Here is a 19,363-nt window from a genome sequence, read left to right as displayed (position 1 = left end):
GAGGAGGGAGGAAAGGATGCTCAGAACTCCACCTCGCTTTCTAATGCACGGGGGATTGCCATTACCAAAAAGAATGGAGGTCGTGCCCTTGGTGTTCGTCACTTGAGGGCACAACATCGAGGTTCCAAGTCGCTGTATAGCCATGTTCGTAACCAAGGAGGAGGTAGTCGGGGTGCAAATCCAAGTGAGCTATTTCCCTCGTCCAAACGGTTGCCCGGAAATTCCCCTGCTAATGACTCCGATCAAATTGGAGGATGTGGGCCCCATGCAAGCATTAGAGAACTGGCAGGATTGGGAGAGCTACTTTCATCCACTCCCAGTTCGAGCTCACCCGGGTGACTCGTCTTACACCACCCTGCAATGTTCTGTTCCAGCGTTAAACATGAAAATCATAGTTTGGAATGTTCGGGGTGCAAACAACGAGGAGTTTGTTCCTCATGCAAAGGATATAGTTGACTCGCATCACCCTAATGTTTTCGTCTTTTTGGAAACAAAAGCTAAGTCTCAGCGCGCAAGGCAAGTTATCGTACTATTGGGTTTTAATGATTTTAAAGTTATATAACCTAATGGTAGAAGGGAAGGGGTTTAGATTTTTTGGAAAAATGGAGTGGATTTGCTGAAATTCTCTGATCAAGGAAACCTCTTACATGGTTTGTTCCATTTTAGTAACAACGCCCCTGAAATTATGCTCATTGGAATGCGTGCTTCGAGTGTGCCTAAAGAGAGACACTTGGATTGGCAGCGTCTCAAGAACTCTATTCCTCCTAATGAGATGCCTTGGTTGATTCTTGGGGATCTTAATGAAGTTACAAAGCAATCGGAGAAATCGAGAGGTCGACCTTTTAAGGATAGTCAATGTAAGGATTTCAAGGAGTTCACTGATAAAGCAGGGGTTGTTGATTTGGGGTTTCATGGAGCTCCTTTCACATGGAATAACACAAGAAAGGATGGTGCTCTAATTCGACAGCGATTGGATAGGGCTCTTTCCAACATTTCGTGGCTTGATTGGTTCCCTCACACCAAGGTTTTGCATCTTACTCATACTAATTATTCAGACCACTGTCCTTCATTAATTTATATGACTAATCCTACAGTTAAAGGTCCCTTTCCCTTAGATGCAAAGAAGTTTGGATTGAGCATCCGGATTTTGCTAATTTTTTTGTTAATAATTGGGCTAATTCGAATGATGATTTCTTAGTAGGTTTAGATAATTTTAATAAGAATATAAAATTCTGGGATTCGAATATCTTTGGTAATTTAAAAAAAACAATAAAAGAAAATTTTGGCAAGATTAGATGGTATTCAATTATATTTATCTTATAATAACTCGAATTTTCTAACTAATCTTGAACAAAATCTGTTAAGGGAGCTTGAAGATATTCACAAAAGGGAAAGAATTATATGGGCTCAGAAGGCAGGAATCAATCGGCGCAAGTATAGTGATCATAATACAAAATACTTCCATATTTTAGCTAAGGTTAAAAAAAGTCAAGGAAAGATTTTAGCTCTTAAAGATAATGATGATATTTGGGTTAAAGATTGTGATAAATTAAAATTTCTAGAAACTGAGTATTTCATAAATATCTTTAAATCCAAGTTGAATTCGAATTTATCTTCATATAATATTTGTGCTCCAAATTTTATCTTGACTAATCAAAATAGGAGTGCTATGTCTCGTATTCCTTGTCTTGATGAGGTTAAAGAGTGCCTTTTCAAAATGAATCCAATGAAGTGTCCTGGCCCTGATGGAATTCAGCCCCGTTTTTTGCAACACTTCTGGTCTGATCTTGGTCCATCTATTTATAATTTTGTGCATAATTGCTTCCATTCTTGTGAGGTTCCTACTAGTGTTAATAATTCCTACATTGCCCTAGTTCCGAAGGTTGAAAATCCTTCCAAGATCTCGGAATTTAGACCCATAGGATTATGTAACACTACTTATAAATTGATCGCCAAGTTGATTTCTAATAGAATAAAGCCTTTTCTCACTAAAATCATTAATCCGCTTCAATCAAGTTTTATTCCTGGTAGAGGCATTGAGGATAACATTATAGTTGTTAAGGAAATTTCTCATGTTTTCAAGAAGGCAAAAAAAGGAAAAAATATCTGCGTTTAAAGCTTGACCTTACCAAAGCTTATGGTAGCTTGGAGTGGTCTTTTATAGAGGATACTCTGACCTTTTTTGGCTTCCTTGTTAACTTAAGCAAACTGATTCTAAATTGCATTTGTTCTCCTAGTATCTCAGTGTTGTGGAATGGGGAAATTTGTGATTCTTTCTCTCCTTCTCGTGGCATAAGACAGGGCGATCCTCTTTCTTCTTATATTTTCGTTTTGTGCTTAGAGAGATTATCTATAATGATTGAGCAGCATGTTAGCAAGGGTTTGTGGAAACCTATTAGACTCACTTCTTCCATTCACATGTATCATATCTTTTATGCGGATGATGTGTTCCTTTTTGGAAATTCATCTAGTGTCAATATTAGTGAGATGTTGCATGTTTTGAATTTGTTTGGTGATATGTCTGGTCTAAGATTGAATCAATCTAAATCCTCCATGATCTTTCCCCCAAAAATGAACCACTTAATCAGGACTAATACTGCTAATTTGTTTGGTTTTAAGTGTGCAATTTCTTTTGGAAAGTATTTAGGGATTGAGATTAGTCATAATAGGCTAAAACCTTCTCATTACTTTGGCCTTCTCGATAAGACAATGGATAGAATCAGGGGATGGCAGGCAAAACTTTTGAACCTTGCTGGAAGGTGCACATTGATCAAGTCAGTCTTGAATTCTTATCCAGTTTATCATATGCAAACCAATTTAATCCCTTTCATAGTGCTTGATAAATTAGAGCAAAGGTGTAGGAAATTTTTGTGGAATAAGGTAGATAAAGTCCATTACAGCCCTAGGATTGCTTGGAAATATGTTACTATGCCTTTAGCTGCTGGTGGATTAGGTATTAGGAGATTAAGAGAATGGAATGTGTGTTTTATGGCCAAATTAGGCTGGACTCTCTTAAATAATCCTTCGAAACTTTGGGTGAGAATTTTCAATGAGAAATATTTAAAAAATTCAGCTCTCTTTGATTGTGTTCCAAAGCCCTCTCACTCACCAATTTGGAGAGATCTTCTTAAAGGTAGGCATTTACTAGCTTCGGGTTTGAAGGTGGGTATAGGAAATGGTACCACCGCTTCTCTTTGGTATCACCATTGGGTGGGCAAGGCTCCTATTTATCTCCTTATTCCTCATGGCATCCCTCCTCTTATGGCTCATTGGTTTGTAAGTGATATCATTAAGGATGGGGTTTGGAACTTAAATGATATTAAGCATTTGTTACCTGTTGACAGGGTAAAGTCGTATCCCCTAATCAAAAGTAAATACCTAAGTCCTCTAACTAAAGTAAATAGGGAAGTAGGGCCGAACTCTGCAGGGAAACAAGTCTTTTTACTCCTAATTAATTATTATGATCTAAATTATCTAAGTAACCAATATTTTTGGGAATAAATTCTATACTACGAAGAATAAGTTTAGGGAGAAAAGAAACAATAATAAGAAAGCCTAGGGTCACAGGTTCACCAATAATTAATATTCCGGGAAAACATAATAACTAATAATTAACATTGCACAAATAACATGATCAACAGGTTCTCGCAATTTATTAATCAACATAGATCTAACAGGCTCTCGCAATTTACTAGATCTAAGTTCCTATTAAAAATAGCCTTTAATATTAAATTAACATCTGCTCGATTCATCAATTCAATATTGCTAAACATTCACAATCAAATTACATCTGCTCGATTCATAATCTAATTGCAAAGAATTAAAACAATTCAATGAGAAATTATCATGCAATACCAATAATCAATAATAACAAATTATCCCTTCATATTAATTATGGATCCCCATAAACCCTAGAATGAAACTACTCAGACATAATTATAACTAAACTAATTAAATAAATAAAACAAAACATAATCAAATAAGTAAATGAAATAGCTAGAATTAAAGGAGAAGAAATTGTTACCAAAGGAAATATGAATTAATGGAAGTAATTAAGAACAAGAGTTGAGAGAGAATTTAAGAGAGAGAAATATCCTAAGTAGAGAGAGAAAATCTAAAAAAGAAGGTCATCCAAAATTACGTACATAATTCGTACTTAAACATTCCACAAAACAAAAAAAAAAATTAAAACAAATCTAATCATGTCTGAGAAAAACACGCGCCCTATCGGGCTAGAGGCCGCTCGATCGGGCGCGCCTTTTTCCTTGCGCCTGTTCTCAACAGCGACGCCCGATCGAGCTAGATGCTCGCACGATCGGGCGTGCCTTAGGCCACGCACCAGCACCAAATGCATGCCGCGCCCGATCGTACTAGAGGCCGCCCGATCGGGCCCTTGCTTCTCTTCGAGGCTTGGACTTCGATTGGGCTTGATTCCTCGGCCCAATCCGGATTTCCTCTTCGGGTCTTGAATACTCGGTCCAAATACCTCGGTATCCCGATTACCGAGCCCTTAATCACCGGCTCGATGACTCTAACCGACCTTGGGCTTCAAAGATGGTCGTGCTCTTCTAATTTCCGTAGTCGCTCCATGAAAAACACGAGAAAACGCTCCAAAGGTGCAATTTCCTGCAAAACTCAACAAAGACTATGAAAACACTAGAAAACACCAATTAACAATAAAAGTGGCTCGAAAGAGCCAAAAACACTACTAATTATGACCAAGGGACGGGCGTAAATTACTATATAAAATGGACATATCACCTGTCCATTTGATTTATGAGATTTTAGCTACTCCTATTTCTATAGTTTCTAATTTTGATGACTTCATTCATTGGTCATTATCCAAAACAGGTGAGTTTACTATCAAATCGGCATACCAGGCTCTAATATCTCCTTCTTATCATCCTTTTATGTACTTCTCCTCCTAGAAGTCTCTTTGGAAAATAATTGTGCCTTCAAAATATAAAATGCTCTTATGGAATGTGGTTCACTCTATTCTTCCAGTGGCTGAAAAATCGTCAACTTTTATGCCCTTTATTTCCCCTGCTTGTGCTAGATGCAGCATGTCTAATGAATCACATCTACATCTTTTTCGAGATTGTATTTCATCTACTATATTATGGCAGGATATTTTTGCAAAAATACATCTGCCTTCTAATTTCAGCTTCCATGATTTCTTTGCTTTGGATTGGTATGAATGGATTAATTTTAATCTAGCTTTTGATAGTCACTGGAAAATGACTTTCACAATTGCTATTTGGCATATTTGGAAGCATCGAAATATTGCTATCTTTGATTTTAAAATGTTCAATTCTCGAATTGTTTTTAGTAGATTCATTTTAGATTATCAGTGTACTAAACATATCATGCAGGGCAAGGCACAGGTTACTGCTAGTTCCAGTAGTTCTCTCATCCAGAATTCGTGGAGCCCTCCTCCCAAGGGTTGGGTTAAACTTAATACAGATGGAGCGTGGACTACTATCAATGTGGCTGCTGGAGGAGGTGTCATGAGAAGGGATGATGGTGCTTTGTTGAAGCATAAAGGTTTTGATGATGGGGAACTTAAACTAAAAGCAAACTCATCTAATAAAGATTCTCTAGTGTGTGATTAGTCAAGGTGCAGAATAATCTTGGTGATTAAAGAACCATCTGAATCTAAGAAGACATGAAGAAGATCTTTATTGAAGAAGTTAAACAAATCAGAGGAAGAGTTCTCTAACAAGAACTAAGTTCCCTAACAGGAACTTGAAGACTAGCAGTTAAGTTCTTTAGTGGAACTTGATATGCTTGGAGCCCAAGTAATTCATCTGGTCAGAGTGCGGCGCAGCAGTAATTGTTAAAGTTTATTCTTAGAAATTATTGTTAATATGGTAAGTAGGTCAGTGCACGAGATTTATTAGAAACGTGATAAGTTTGCTTGGTAAATAAAATAAATATGGAAAATAATAAAAGATAGATTTTAGGAAAAGATTTTCTAACAAAAAGATTATTTTTCTCTAAAGTCGGTTTATTAAGAAAGATAAGTTTTCTTAATAAATATCTTTTATACTTATTTTCGGAAAAGATTTTATTCCACTTGATTTACTAAAATCGTGTTTAATAAAGACAAGCCAAGTTAACATATTTATTTTTTTAGAAAACCTACTTTCTATACAAGTGTTACTTGTATAAATAGTAGAGATAAAAAATGATTTAGGTTTTTGTGAGTTTATGCGTGGAGAAATCACAGTGCTTTAAACGAGTAAGTTTACCAAGCTTTTAACTTATCATATTAGTTTCGGATTTCGTGCATTGCTTACCTATCATAATAGGCGTCTTGTATTTGTATTGGTTGGGTTATTTGGGTGATTTATAGCTTGAGTTATATACAGTTTTTTGTAAGCTTCTTGGTGAGGCTGAGAATTTTTGTACTGGGGTGGTACGAGTGTTTTGTACTTTGGTAGTACTTGTAGTACTTTGGTGGTATGAGTGAATCTAAGTGTGGTGCTTAGATTGGGTAGGATAGGGTCCTATCAAGTCACAAGTCCAGTGAGGAACTTGTGAAATAAAGGTCTGTGTCTAATAGGTTGTAACTTGGTGTTTGCCCTATTATAGTGAAGTGTTTTGTATTTGAAATCCCTAAGGTAGGGTCGAGGTTTTACTTCCAGTTGGGCCCTGGAAGGTTTCCTCGTAAAATCTGTGTGTTTGCTTAAGTTCCTATACGCATTGTTTATTTATCTGCAAAAAGTAGTCATTAGGAACTCTATACAATTCACCCTCTCTCTTGTATTCATCGTCTCAACTAATAATTGGTATCAGAGCAAGGTACTCTCGTATAAGCGAATAACTTTGTTGAGTAAGTTCCTAGAGTGATGAATTACAAAGAGAAACTTGAAGAAGGGTACTCTACCCAACGTCCACCCATATTCAATGGTAAGTTCTACACCTACTGGAAGAACAGGATGGAGATATTTATTAAGGCAGAAAATTACCAGGTTTGGCGTGTTATTGAAGCTGGTGATTTTGAAATAACCATAACCAATAAGAAGAAAGAGGTAGTTCCTAAACCTATTTCTGATTATGATAAAGAAGACTATCAGAAACTTGAATTGAATGCTTTAGCCATAAAGTATTTGCATTGTGGACTTGGACCTCATGAACATAATCGTATCATGGGATGCAAGTCTGCTAAACAGATTTGGGATTTACTAGAAGTAACTCATGAAGGTACTAATGAGGTAAAACGTTCTAAAATTTATTTGTTGATGTCTAGATATGAAAGGTTTGAAATGAAATAAAAGGAAACCATAGAGGAAATGTTTACTAGGTTCAATGATATTATTAATGAATTGAATTCCCTTGGCAGACACATTCCGATTGATGAACATGCTAGGAAGATCTTGAGGAGTCTACCACAAGATGAACGATGGAGGTCAAAGGTCACTGCTATGCAGGAAGCTAAGGACTTCACAAAGTTCAACATGGAACAACTAGCTGGATCATTGATGACTCATGAACTACATCTGAGTTCCAACTCTGAAAGTTCCAAAAACAAGAGTCTGGCTCTTAAGGCTCAAGACTCAGAGGAATTAGAAGCCGATGAAGAAGAGATGGAAATGCTAGTAAGAAAGTTCAAAAGGATGATGAACTACAAGAAGTTCGATAGGAACAAGAAATATGGAAGTTCCAGAAACACAACATGTTTCAAGTGCGGCTCAAAAGATCATTTCATTAAAGATTGTCCATTACCAGACGGTGAGAAAGGAAAGACTAAGGGCAAGGAGCAATCCAAAGAGTCAAGGGTATACAAACCTTATTTCACCAAGGACAATGTAAAGAAAGCCATGTTAGCTGCTTGGGGAAATTCAGATTCTGAGGAAGAGGAAGAACAACAACCAGAGGAAACGGCCTATCTATGTTTGATGGCCAAAATAGATGAAAAGGCAAAGCTGAAGGAACTAGAGTCTGAGGTATGGTTTTCTCGAAAAGAACTTAGACATTTCTCTAAAGAAAACTTAATATCAGCTGTCTTGGAGATTCAAGAAGATCTTATAGATTTGCATAAAGCTAAACATAAAAGTGATGAAGCTTTGGTTACTTTTAAAGAAAACAGTCAGTGGGTTGATAATCTGAAATTTGATATTCAATATAGATTCTTTAGTCTGTTTGATGATAATAATTATTTAAAAGACACTATAGATAGGTTAAAACATGAAAACATAATGTTGAATGTGGAACTATCCTTGATGAAACTCTGTCTTAATGCTCCTGATTCTGAAGTTCCTCCACTTGCTCAGTATCCGAATTTTGAAAAACTAAAATCTGATTTGGAAATTATAAAAGCGGATAAAGCAAGACTTGAGGGGGAACTTGAGAAATCCAGGAAAGGCAAACAACCTGTAGAATACAGAGTTCCTGACTGGATCACCAAAGCTCAAACCAAAAGAACAGAAGGTTTGGGTTTCAAAAAGAAGTTCCAAAAGGAAAAGAAGTATGTTGACCTGCCTAGTAGTATAGTATGCTATTTCTGTGGGAATACTGGACACAAACAAGTTAAGTGTCTTAAGAAAGAAAAGAGTTCACAGAAAAATAAAAAGCATGTAGAACAGATGTGGATCAAAAAGAATAAACCTACTGTTGTTACACAGGAACCCAAGGAAACCTGGGTTCCTGAACCTAATGTTTGATTTCTCATACAGGTTCCAGTGAGAGGGAACAACACTTGGTACCTCGACAGTGGTTGTTCTAAGCACATGACTGAAGATAAATCTAGATTTCTCTCACTGGATGCCTACTACGGGAGAACTGTGACCTTTGGTGATAACATAACTGGAGATATAGTTGTCATTGGCAAAGTAAGAAGGTCAAGTTCCCATGCAATTGATAATGTACTTTTGGTCGAGGGGCTCAAACACAACTTGTTAAGTATTTCACAATTTTGTGACAAAGGTAACTCTGTAAGCTTTACTTCTAATAAGTGCAGAATCATTCATAATGACACTGGGAACATCATCTTAGAAGGAATTCGTAAAGGAAACACATATGTTGTTGATCTTAACGAAGTTCCTAATAGTAGTTTAACATGTCTTAGTGTCATTGAGAATGATCCTTTATTATGGCACAAAAGATTTGGACATGCAAGCTTTACTCTACTTGATAAATTGAGATCTAAGGAACTAGTGGAAGGTCTTCCATGTATTAAGTTCCTGTATGACAAAGTGTGTGATGCTTGTGTTAGAGGAAAACAGACTCGAGTTTCTTTCAAGTCCAAGAAAATGGTAAGTACCAAAAGACCTTTGGAACTTGTTCATATGGATCTATATGGTCCTATGAGAATCTAAAGTAGAAGTGGTAAGAGATATGTTATGGTTATTGTTGATGACTTTTCAAGGTTTACTTGGGTTTTCTTTCTTATGAGTAAAGATGAAACTTTTGATGAATTTGTAGCTTTTATAAAGAAAGAACAGAGAAGAACAGGTAATCCATTAATTCACCTCAGATCAGATCATGGCACAGAATTCGAAAACTCAAAATTTGATGAATTATGTACTGAACATGGAATGGATCACAACTTCTTTGCCCCTAGGACCCCTCAACAAAATGGGGTGGTGGAACGCAAGAACGGAAGCCTTGAAGACATGTCCAGGACAATGCTGATCTCAAGTGGTCTGCCTAGGAACTTCTGGGCTAAAGCAGTGAATACAACATGCTATATTCTTAATAGAGTATCAGTTAGAGCCATTACAAACAAAACTCCTTATGAGCTGATCAAAGGGAGAAAACCTAATATTTCTTACTTTAGATCTTTTGGTTGTAAATGTTTTGTTCATAACAATGGTAAAAGGAACTTGGGAAAGTTTGATGAATGTAGTGATGAGGCTGTGTTCTTAGGATATGCCTCTAATAGTAAAGCATATAGAGTTTATAATAAAAGGACAATGTGTGTTGAGGAATCTGTACATATTATATTTGATGAAATTGAACAGTCTTTAAATGATGTACAGGAATGTGATAATGATTTTGAAATTGGACTTGTCCGCAATATAGATCCAGATGAAAAATCAACATCATTGCAGAAGCAGCAAGTGGAAATTGGTGAGCAAACAAATCTAGAAGCTAATGAAGTACCAGAAATGGAGAATGCTCCAAGAACTCCTGTTCAAGAACAAGATCGGAATCAGAATGAGGATAATCCTGTCGAAGTTCCAACTGAGGCTCAAGAACAAGTTCCTACAGAAGAACCAGTCAACAATGATCCGGAAAGATTGTATCTAGTGAAGGACTTTACTCCTAAACGTTGGAAACATCAGAAATCACATCCTGTTGATGCAATCATGAGTGATATTACAAAAGGAACTCAGACTAGATCCCAGCTTAGGAACTTCTGTGCATTTTATGCATTCCTATCTTCTATGGAACCTAAGAATTATGTTGAAGCCTTAACTGACGCAGATTGGATTAATGCTATGCAAGCTGAACTAAATGAATTTGAAAGAAATAAAGTATGGCATCTGGAACCTAGACCCAAAGATAAGAAGACAATAGGTCTAAAGTGGGTGTTTAGGAATAAGCTAGATGAGCATGGTATTATTGTCAGAAACAAAGCAAGACTGGTTGTACAAGGTTTCAATCAACAAGAAGGAATAGACTATGAAGAAACATTTTCTCCAGTAGCCAGGTTAGAGGCTATTCGTTTACTTATTGCTTTTGCTGCTTATATGGGATTCACGTTGTTCCAGATGGATGTAAAATGTGCTTTTCTAAATGAATTTTTAAATGAAGAAGTCTATGTGGAACAACCTCTGGGATTTGAAAATCCAGAGTTCCCAAACCATGTCTACAAGCTTGACAAAGCCCTCTATGGGCTGAAGCAAGCTCCTAGAGCATGGTATGAAAGATTGTCAAAGTTCCTATTACAAAATGGTTTTAAACGTGGCAAAATAGATAAAACTCTGTTTTTAAAATCAAATGGAACTGACATATTAGTTTTACAAATTTATGTTGATGATATTCTGTTTGGTGCAACTAATGAATCTTTGTGCAAGTATTTTGCTGACTTGATGAGTGGAGAATTTGAAATGAGCATGATGGGAGAATTAAATTTCTTTCTTGGACTGCAAATAAAGCAATCTGAGAAAGGAATCATGATCCATCAACAAAAGTATATCAAGGAACTGATCAAGAAAAACAAACTTGAAAATGCTAAGACAAATGATACTCCAATGGGTATTGCAACCAGATTGGATGATGATCCATCTGGAACTTGTGTTGATCAACCAATGTACAGAGGTATGATAGGATCTTTACTTTAATAAACAGCTAGTAGACCTGACAAATCTTTCAGTGTAGGTTTATGTGCCGGGTTCCAAGCAAACCCAAATGAGTCACACCTGAAAGCAGTAAAGAGAATCCTTAGATACTTGAAAGGAACTGATGACTTGTGTCTCTTCTATCCTAGAAGTGACTCATTTGATTTGCATGGCTTTACTGATGCTGACTATGCAGGTGATTTGGTGAATAGAAAAAGCACTTCAGGTATGGTACAATTCTTAGGACCTTGTTTAGTTTCTTGGGGTTCCAAGAAGCAAAACACAGTTGCTTTATCTACAGCTGAAGTTGAATACGTGTCAGCAGTAGCATGTTAATTGCTCACAAGTACTCTGGATAAAACAACAGGTTAGAGATTTTGGTCTTATTTTTGAATGTGTACCTATCTACTGTGATAACACAAGTGCTATTTGTATTTCTAAAGATCCAGTTCAACACTCTAAAGTAAAACACATCCACATAAGGCATCACTTTCTAAAAGATAATGTGGAGCAAAGGAACATTAAATTGGAATTTTGTAGTACGGAATATCAACTTGCAGATATTTTGACCAAACCCTTGAACAGAGAAAGATTTGAGAAATTGAGACTGGAACTTGGAATGATCAAGCTGAATTGATTGCTTCTGAAGTTCCTAGATATGGCAAAGTAAAAATAATGGAAATAGAGCGAAAAGAGCTTCTACCATAATTTTGGTGTGATAAACATAGCTGAAGTGTCACCGTTGTTAACTACCAAAGGTAAGTTCATTAAATTGCTTAACTCTATAAGTTATTAAATATGTACATTGCACATATGTAAAAAGCGTGTTCCAATTGTGTTTTATAGAAACTTCTTCTAAGTCAATTAAATTTGGAAAGTTAAGTTTTTGAAAGATTCATCTAGTAATTTAAAATTTGAAAAATTAATTGAATTTGTTCAATTAATGACTGAACAGTGAAACTTCCTAAATTCCCTCACACCGCTTCATTAATTATAAAAGCTGATTTCACCCACTTCTTTCACCTCACTGTCAAATCAATTAAACCCTTCTTAGTAAAAACTTTTTCAACCTTTAAAACCTTTCCTAAAGCATCAATGGTGATCATTGCTGAATTCGTCTCCTCAGAAGAATCACAACACTCCGAAAATACAATTCAAGAAGAAACATCTCCCTTAGCCATGGTAAACTACAAATCATCCTCTGCCTCAAACAAAACTCCCGAAAACCCTAGAAAATCTCCTCTGAAACCAAAATAAGTCAAAATTAAGAGCGATCAAGAGGAATCCTCTGTCTCAAGCATTCTTCAACGACTAAAAGAGTGGAAAGAGAAGAAACAAAGTGAAAAGTCTCTTAAAGAGCAAATCGAGGAAGTTGACGATTTTGCTCAAGGGAAAAACTCAGAAGAGACAAAAGAGGAGAACAAAGAAGAAGAAGAGATGAGTGAGGGAGAAGAAGAAGATAAAGAAGAGGAGAACAATTCAGAAAAAGAAGAATCTGAAAAAGAAGATGAAGAAGAGGAAGTGACTGATCAAGCGGAACTTGAGTCACAGGCAGGAAGGTATGTAGTAGGACATCGCATTGATGTAGTTTGGTGTAGGAAAGCAAGATTTTTAGAATTTCTTGATTTAATTAAGTTTCAAGGTTGGGAATTTCTGTTGTCAAGAGTTTCAGCAAACTATCTGTACCCTGTAGCTATGACTGAATTTTGTCAAAATTTTCAAGCAAAATTAGGGATAATTTTAAGTGTTGTTAATGGGGTAAAAATCGAATTGAACATTGAAACCCTAGGTAAAATTCTGAAAACACCTACTGAGGGGTATGATACTTATATTAAAGGAAAGGGAAGTGTCATTGTAGGTAACTATTTGACTGGTGATATTGTTGAGACCTTAGGTGGTCAAAGAGGGAAGAAGGTCATGAGTCATAATGATCTTAGTCCCTTAAACAAGTTGTTGTTTAAACTGGTAAAGAAGACTATTTTGCCGAGGACTGCTAAAAAGGGGGAAGCATGCTTGATGGATATGGCAGTAATTTTCTGCATTTCAAAGAAGATTAAGGTTAATTTTCCCTCTTTAATGTACCAGCACTTAGCACACTGTGTTCCCAGTAGTACAAAAGTGGGGTATGGAGCCATTTTTGTCCACTGTATTTGAGAATGCTGGAGTAGTTCTGAAGGGTAAATATGGGGCTTTGGATGAAAAGCCAGAAAATGTGATCAATGAGGAAACCCTAGCTGGGTTAAGTTTGGAGGTTGTGCAAGGAAAAATTCAAAAAATAGAGAAGGGAGAGAAAAAGAAAGAGAAAGTGACAGGCAAGAGGAAGGAAAAGGTTGTGTCTGAGCAGCCTGTGAGAAAGAGCAGGAGGATTTCTGCCAGTGCTGTTCCTCAAACCAGTATGGAACAACCACTGGAGTTGGATGTTGAGGAAAATATCCTCAATGGGTAAGTTGCTGAATTAGTGGATAGAATGGAAAGGGTTGAGAATCAAATGAAGGATTTTGCTGGAAAGCTTCAGGTGCTGACCCTGGAAAAGTTGGTGCAGGAGCAGGGGAAGGAGTTAAAGGAACTCAAGAAACTGGTGCTAAAACAAACCAAGGAACTTCAAGAGCAAAAGAAGTTTCAAGAGCAAGAACCAAACAAGGCTCTATAGGAACAGAAGGAGGAGTTCCTGGTGAAACTCAAGGGTCTAGAAGAAAATTTGGAGGCCTCTGCACAACAGACAAAGGGGGATTACAAGAAAATTTTGGAGTTCCTTGAAACCTAGCTGCCCTATTCCTTTTCAATATTTAGCCTAGCCCATTTTCTCTGTTTCAGTCATGAACAATTTTAATTTCTGTTTTTAGTATTTGAACAATTAACTTTGTTTGTAATTTTCTAAATTGTTCAACTGGATGATAAATCTTTTGGTTTTTAATGAATCGTTGGAACTCTGCTTATACTTGTGTGTTTATGTGTGTATTGAACACTTATGCAGAAAGATAGAACTTGCTTGAGGTTGTTTAGCAGCGTTGCCTTCAGTTTCCCACACTAGATGAATTGCTTGTGGGGCTGTGGCTAGATGCTTAATAACTTGAAAAATAAGACTTTTTTATAATTCCAAAAGGGGGAAAAGATTAAGCAAACTTGGAAGCTATAGTTGTTCTAAGTTTTAGTTGATAAAGTATCAGAACTCTCTCTCTGATATGATGCTTGAGTAGTTTAGTCAATTTAGTTAGTTTCTTTCAGTTTATTTCTGTTTTTGCTTATTTTGTTCTATTGTTTTTCATTCAGTGTATGTTTACTTTCTGTCAATAATTTTAAAAAAAAAAATACGACCTTCTATTTTGTTTAACTTATTCTAGAGTTTGCTTAAGTTTGTCATCATCAAAAAGGGGGAAATTGTTGAAGCATAAAGGTTTTGATGATGAGGAACTTAAACTAAAAGGAAACTCATCTAATAAAGATTCTCTAGTGTGTGATTAGTCAAGGTGCAGAATAATCTTGGTGATTGAAGAACCATCTGAATTTAAGAAGACATGAAGAAGATCTTTATTGAAGAAGTTAAACAAATCAGAGGAAGAGTTCTCTAACAAGAACTAAGTTCCCTAACAGGAACTTGAAGACTAGCAGTTAAGTTCTTTGGTGGAACTTGATATGCTTGGAGCCCAAGTAATTCATTTGGTCAGAGTGCGGCGCAGCAATAATTGTTAAAGTTTATTCTTAGAAATTATTGTTAATATGGTAAGTAGGTTAGTGCACGAGATTTATTAGAAACGTGATAAGTTTTCTTGGTAAATAAAATAAATATGGAAAATAATAAAAGATAGATTTTAGGAAAAGATTTTCTAACAAAAAGATTATTTTTCTCTAAATTCGGTTTATTAAGAAAGATAAGTTTTCTTAATAAATATCTTTTATACTTATTTTCGGAAAAGATTTTATTCCACTTGATTTACTAAAACCGTGTTTAATAAAGATAAGTCAAGTTAACATATTTATCTGTTTAGAAAACCTACTTTCTATACAAGTGTTACTTGTATAAATAGTAGAGATAAAAAATGATTTAGGTTTTTGTGAGTTTATGCGTGGAGAAATCACAGTGCTTTAAACGAGTAAGTTTACCAAGCTTTTAACTTATCATATTAGTTTCGGATTTCGTGCATTGCATACCTATCATAATAGGCGTCTTGTATTTGTATTGGTTGGGTTATTTGGGTGATTTTATAGCTTGAGTTATATACAGTTTTTTGTAAGCTTCTTGGTGAGGCTGAGAGTTTTTGTACTGGGGTGGTACGAGTGTTTTTTACTTTGGTAGTTGTAGGGAATAATTTCAAGCCTTTAAAATCCCACTAGCTCGAACCCCACTGTGATCATACACTAAAGTACGGTGGCGTCCAAAAGGGAAGAAGATAGAGCAAAAGAGTCGCCAACAAGTTTTTAAGGAACTTGTAAACCGTTCACGAGGTGAAGGTTACACCCCTTAACGATCCAAGAGATCGTCAACTCCATAAGGTCATGAACCAAATAAGGGTTCGGAGATGATGGTACAAATCCAACCTAAAAGAGATTGAATCTGCCGTAATAATAGGCCTCTACTTTATTCTGCTCGTATTCATGTGCGCTTTCTGATTAACATACAATCAATAGGATTAACCCCTAAACCTGTTTAATCTATGTTGGTCGAATATTAATGCACAAATAAATCTATTATGGGCGATCACTTGAATTATAATCACAATTAACCCTAAACAAGATTATTAAATATCTTATTAAGCGTGATGACAAGTACCAATTCCCTTTAACATGCATAAAGGTCTGATCAAGCAATAACAATAAATAGCATCAAGCAACATAATAATAAATAATCATTATAATAATAATAATAATAATAATAATAATAATAATATTCATAAATATCATGACAATAAAATTATAATCATAATAAATAATCATCATAAATAAAATAATCATCATCATAATCATGTTCATGTTAATATTAAAGCATAATAACAGCAAGATCCTAGGCATGATACTAACAAGATTAATAACAAACCCTAGCATGTCACTAAGCAATAAAAATCAAATCTTTAACCCTAACATGATACTAACAATCATAAATATTAGGAAGAGAATAAAAGGCATCATAGCAATCATATTTAATATTAAAATAACCTAGACGTGATACTAGGAATATCATAATAACAATCTAAACATGATTTCTACATAATAAATCAATTAAAACCATTAAAGTACTTACTTTGATGCCTCGTACCTCTTTCTAATATCAAAATACACACGTTAGTAACTTCAAGGAAAATAATAAACAAAACAATTAAATTAAATAATTGAAAGAGAGATTTGGGACCAAACCCTCAGAAATTAAACCTTTCACGTCTAGGGCGAAGGCAACTTCGAATATGGCTAGGTGTTTCTAGATCTTGTGAATGCGGAATTTTGTATGAAAACAAAGTAAGAAAGAGATGAAAGAATTAAAGAACGTAAATTAAAACTTGTGAATGAGGAGAATTGGTTGTAGGTGAATGTAGATGTAAATGATGAATTGGTGAAAATTGGTGAATGAAAATGGAATTTTTGATACGATATTTATAGAGAAAATCAACCAAAAAAGATAATTTAACAATACAGAGTCTAACGCACGCAAAACGAGGTTGGCGCCAACCTTGGCTAGCTGGCGCCAGGCACCAATGGCTAGCGCCAAGCGCCAATAGCTAGCGCCTGGGGTTAGACGCCAGTCTTGATTTTAACGCGTTTTCGAAAATCCGATAAGTTTACCGTACTGGAGGATAAAATAATATAATTTCTTCGAAAACGCTATTTGATTTTGATTAAAACTCTGAAAAGTCAACAAAGTCAACTTATCAATGCTAATTGAATTAGGAATGAAAAGAACCTTCTAGAAGATTCTAGAAGACTAAAACCATTCCTAATTGCATTAGGAATGATAAATCATGTTAGGCCCTCCCCTAGATCATTGGGCCGCACATAAAGCTCAAACCGGGCCCAGTTCAGTAAATTGGCCATAACTTCCTCAATATTAATCGGAATTGGGCTTATAATATATCGTTGGAAATGTCTTTGCAAGCCCCATCCAACTACACTACTATTGGACCCATATCATGGACCAACCAAACTGGATTGGCTGTTTTCTTTAAAATAAAGTTTTCAAAAACAGAGAGAAGAGAAAAGAAATAAAAACTTTCCGCAACACTAGACCTTTCCACACTTTCGTTTCATTCGATTATGATTCGACGTGAAAGGTACTCATCACTGGGTTTGGTTTTGGGGAGACACAAATTGGTGTCTACAGTAGTACTTGTAGTACTTTGGTGGTATGAGTGAATCTAAGTGTGGTGCTTAGATTGGGTAGGATAAGGTCCTATCAAGTAACAAGTTCAGTGAGGAACTTGTGAAATAAAGGTATGTGCCTAATAGGTTGTAACTTGGTGTTTTCCCTATTATAGTGAAGTGTTTTGTGTTTGAAATCCCTAAGGTAGGGTCGAGGTTTTACTTCCAGTTGGGCCCTGGAAGGTTTCCTCGTAAAATCTGTGTGTTTGCTTAAGTTCCTATACGCATTGTTTATTTATCCGTAAAAAGTAGTCATTAGGAACTCTATACAATTCACCCCCCTCTTGTATTCATCGTCTCAACTAACATGCTTGGTCAATGGGCTTTTCAAGCAAGTATAATGCAGTCTCAGCTTTTGCAACAGAATTGTTAGCTATTAGAGAAGGTGTTGCAATGGTCAAGAAACTCGGAGTGAAAGATGTGGAATTGGAAATTGATGCCTTATCTTTAAGGATCATGCTCGAATCAGCAGGAAATAATCTTCATCATGAGCTAGCAGCGGTTGTGTAGGATATTGAAGAGGATATCAAGTTCTTTGACACTTTTGAAATCCTCCATGTGAAAAGAAATAACAATGGTGTTGCCCATGAGTTGGCTCAGATTGGGATGAATACGAGTGTTGGGCACTGTCTTCACCTCACTTGCCCTGAGTCTATTCTGCCAATTTTCAATGCAGAGTTTGCTGTTGTGGATGCTCTGAATGATGTTGAAGACTCTGATGAGGAGTAGTTTACTGTTGGGTTATAATAGTGCTTACATAGTTGTTGTCTAAGCTATACATTTACTTGCTTTTCGTTGGGGCACCGCGTTTTGGGGAAGTAAGGCCACTAATTTTGTTGTAAGTAAGTGGTCTTCTGTTTTAAGCTATTTATCAACCTCACATTTTGCAAAGCCGAATGGGGTTGTGCTTATTATGTATGAAACTCTAATTTCTTAATAATATCTTCTATTTTGTGTTAAAAAAAAATACATAATATATTGTATTATAATATATTGAACCATATAAAACTTGTATAAATTTTATTTTTCTTGTGTGTTATAATGGTGGATAGTTAACGTTGCTATAAGAGTTTATTTATTTATTTATTTTATTAATTTTTTTATTTAATTTGGAAATCATTAGATTTATAGTAATTAGGTTTTCAATTTTTTAACGGAATTAAAGTAGTTTAACTTTTTTATTGGTTATTGGAGGGATTGCATAAAAGTACTTGATTAAAATATTGCGCAACCTAGTTAAAATTGACTTAACAAGTTACATGATATTTTGCTTGACATGCCGCGCACACGTCAGTCAATATTAACAAGTTTAGATATTAACTTTCTTTTTGTTTCCTCAAATTATTCTCTTAATCACCCTTTACCTAAAGCACTCTTTCTCCCACTCAACTCCACTCAAATTTAACATGTACAACCAATAAAATCACACAAATTCCTACCCAAATACAAGATTTTACTCAGAACTTTAACCAAATCATCAATACAAGAAATCATCGATACTAAGAACTTCCCATATGTAAATTGAAATGAAAAATCAGACTTGAAGAAACAATAACTTGGAATGATATAAACTTGGACACATCCTTTACGAGGACATTATTAGTATAATATTACTAATTTTAACTCGTAGTTACCTATTTCAAGGTAGTTCTAGAGATGACAAATGGATAGTGCTATGACATATACTCCTTCTCCCATACCCATCCAATATTTCTATATCCACTATTTAC

Source organism: Chenopodium album, chromosome 7 (assembly GCF_948465745.1).
Source record: "Chenopodium album chromosome 7, dcCheAlbu1.1, whole genome shotgun sequence".
Classification (NCBI taxonomy): Eukaryota; Viridiplantae; Streptophyta; class Magnoliopsida; order Caryophyllales; family Amaranthaceae; genus Chenopodium; species Chenopodium album.
This window is presented reverse-complemented; position numbering follows the sequence as displayed.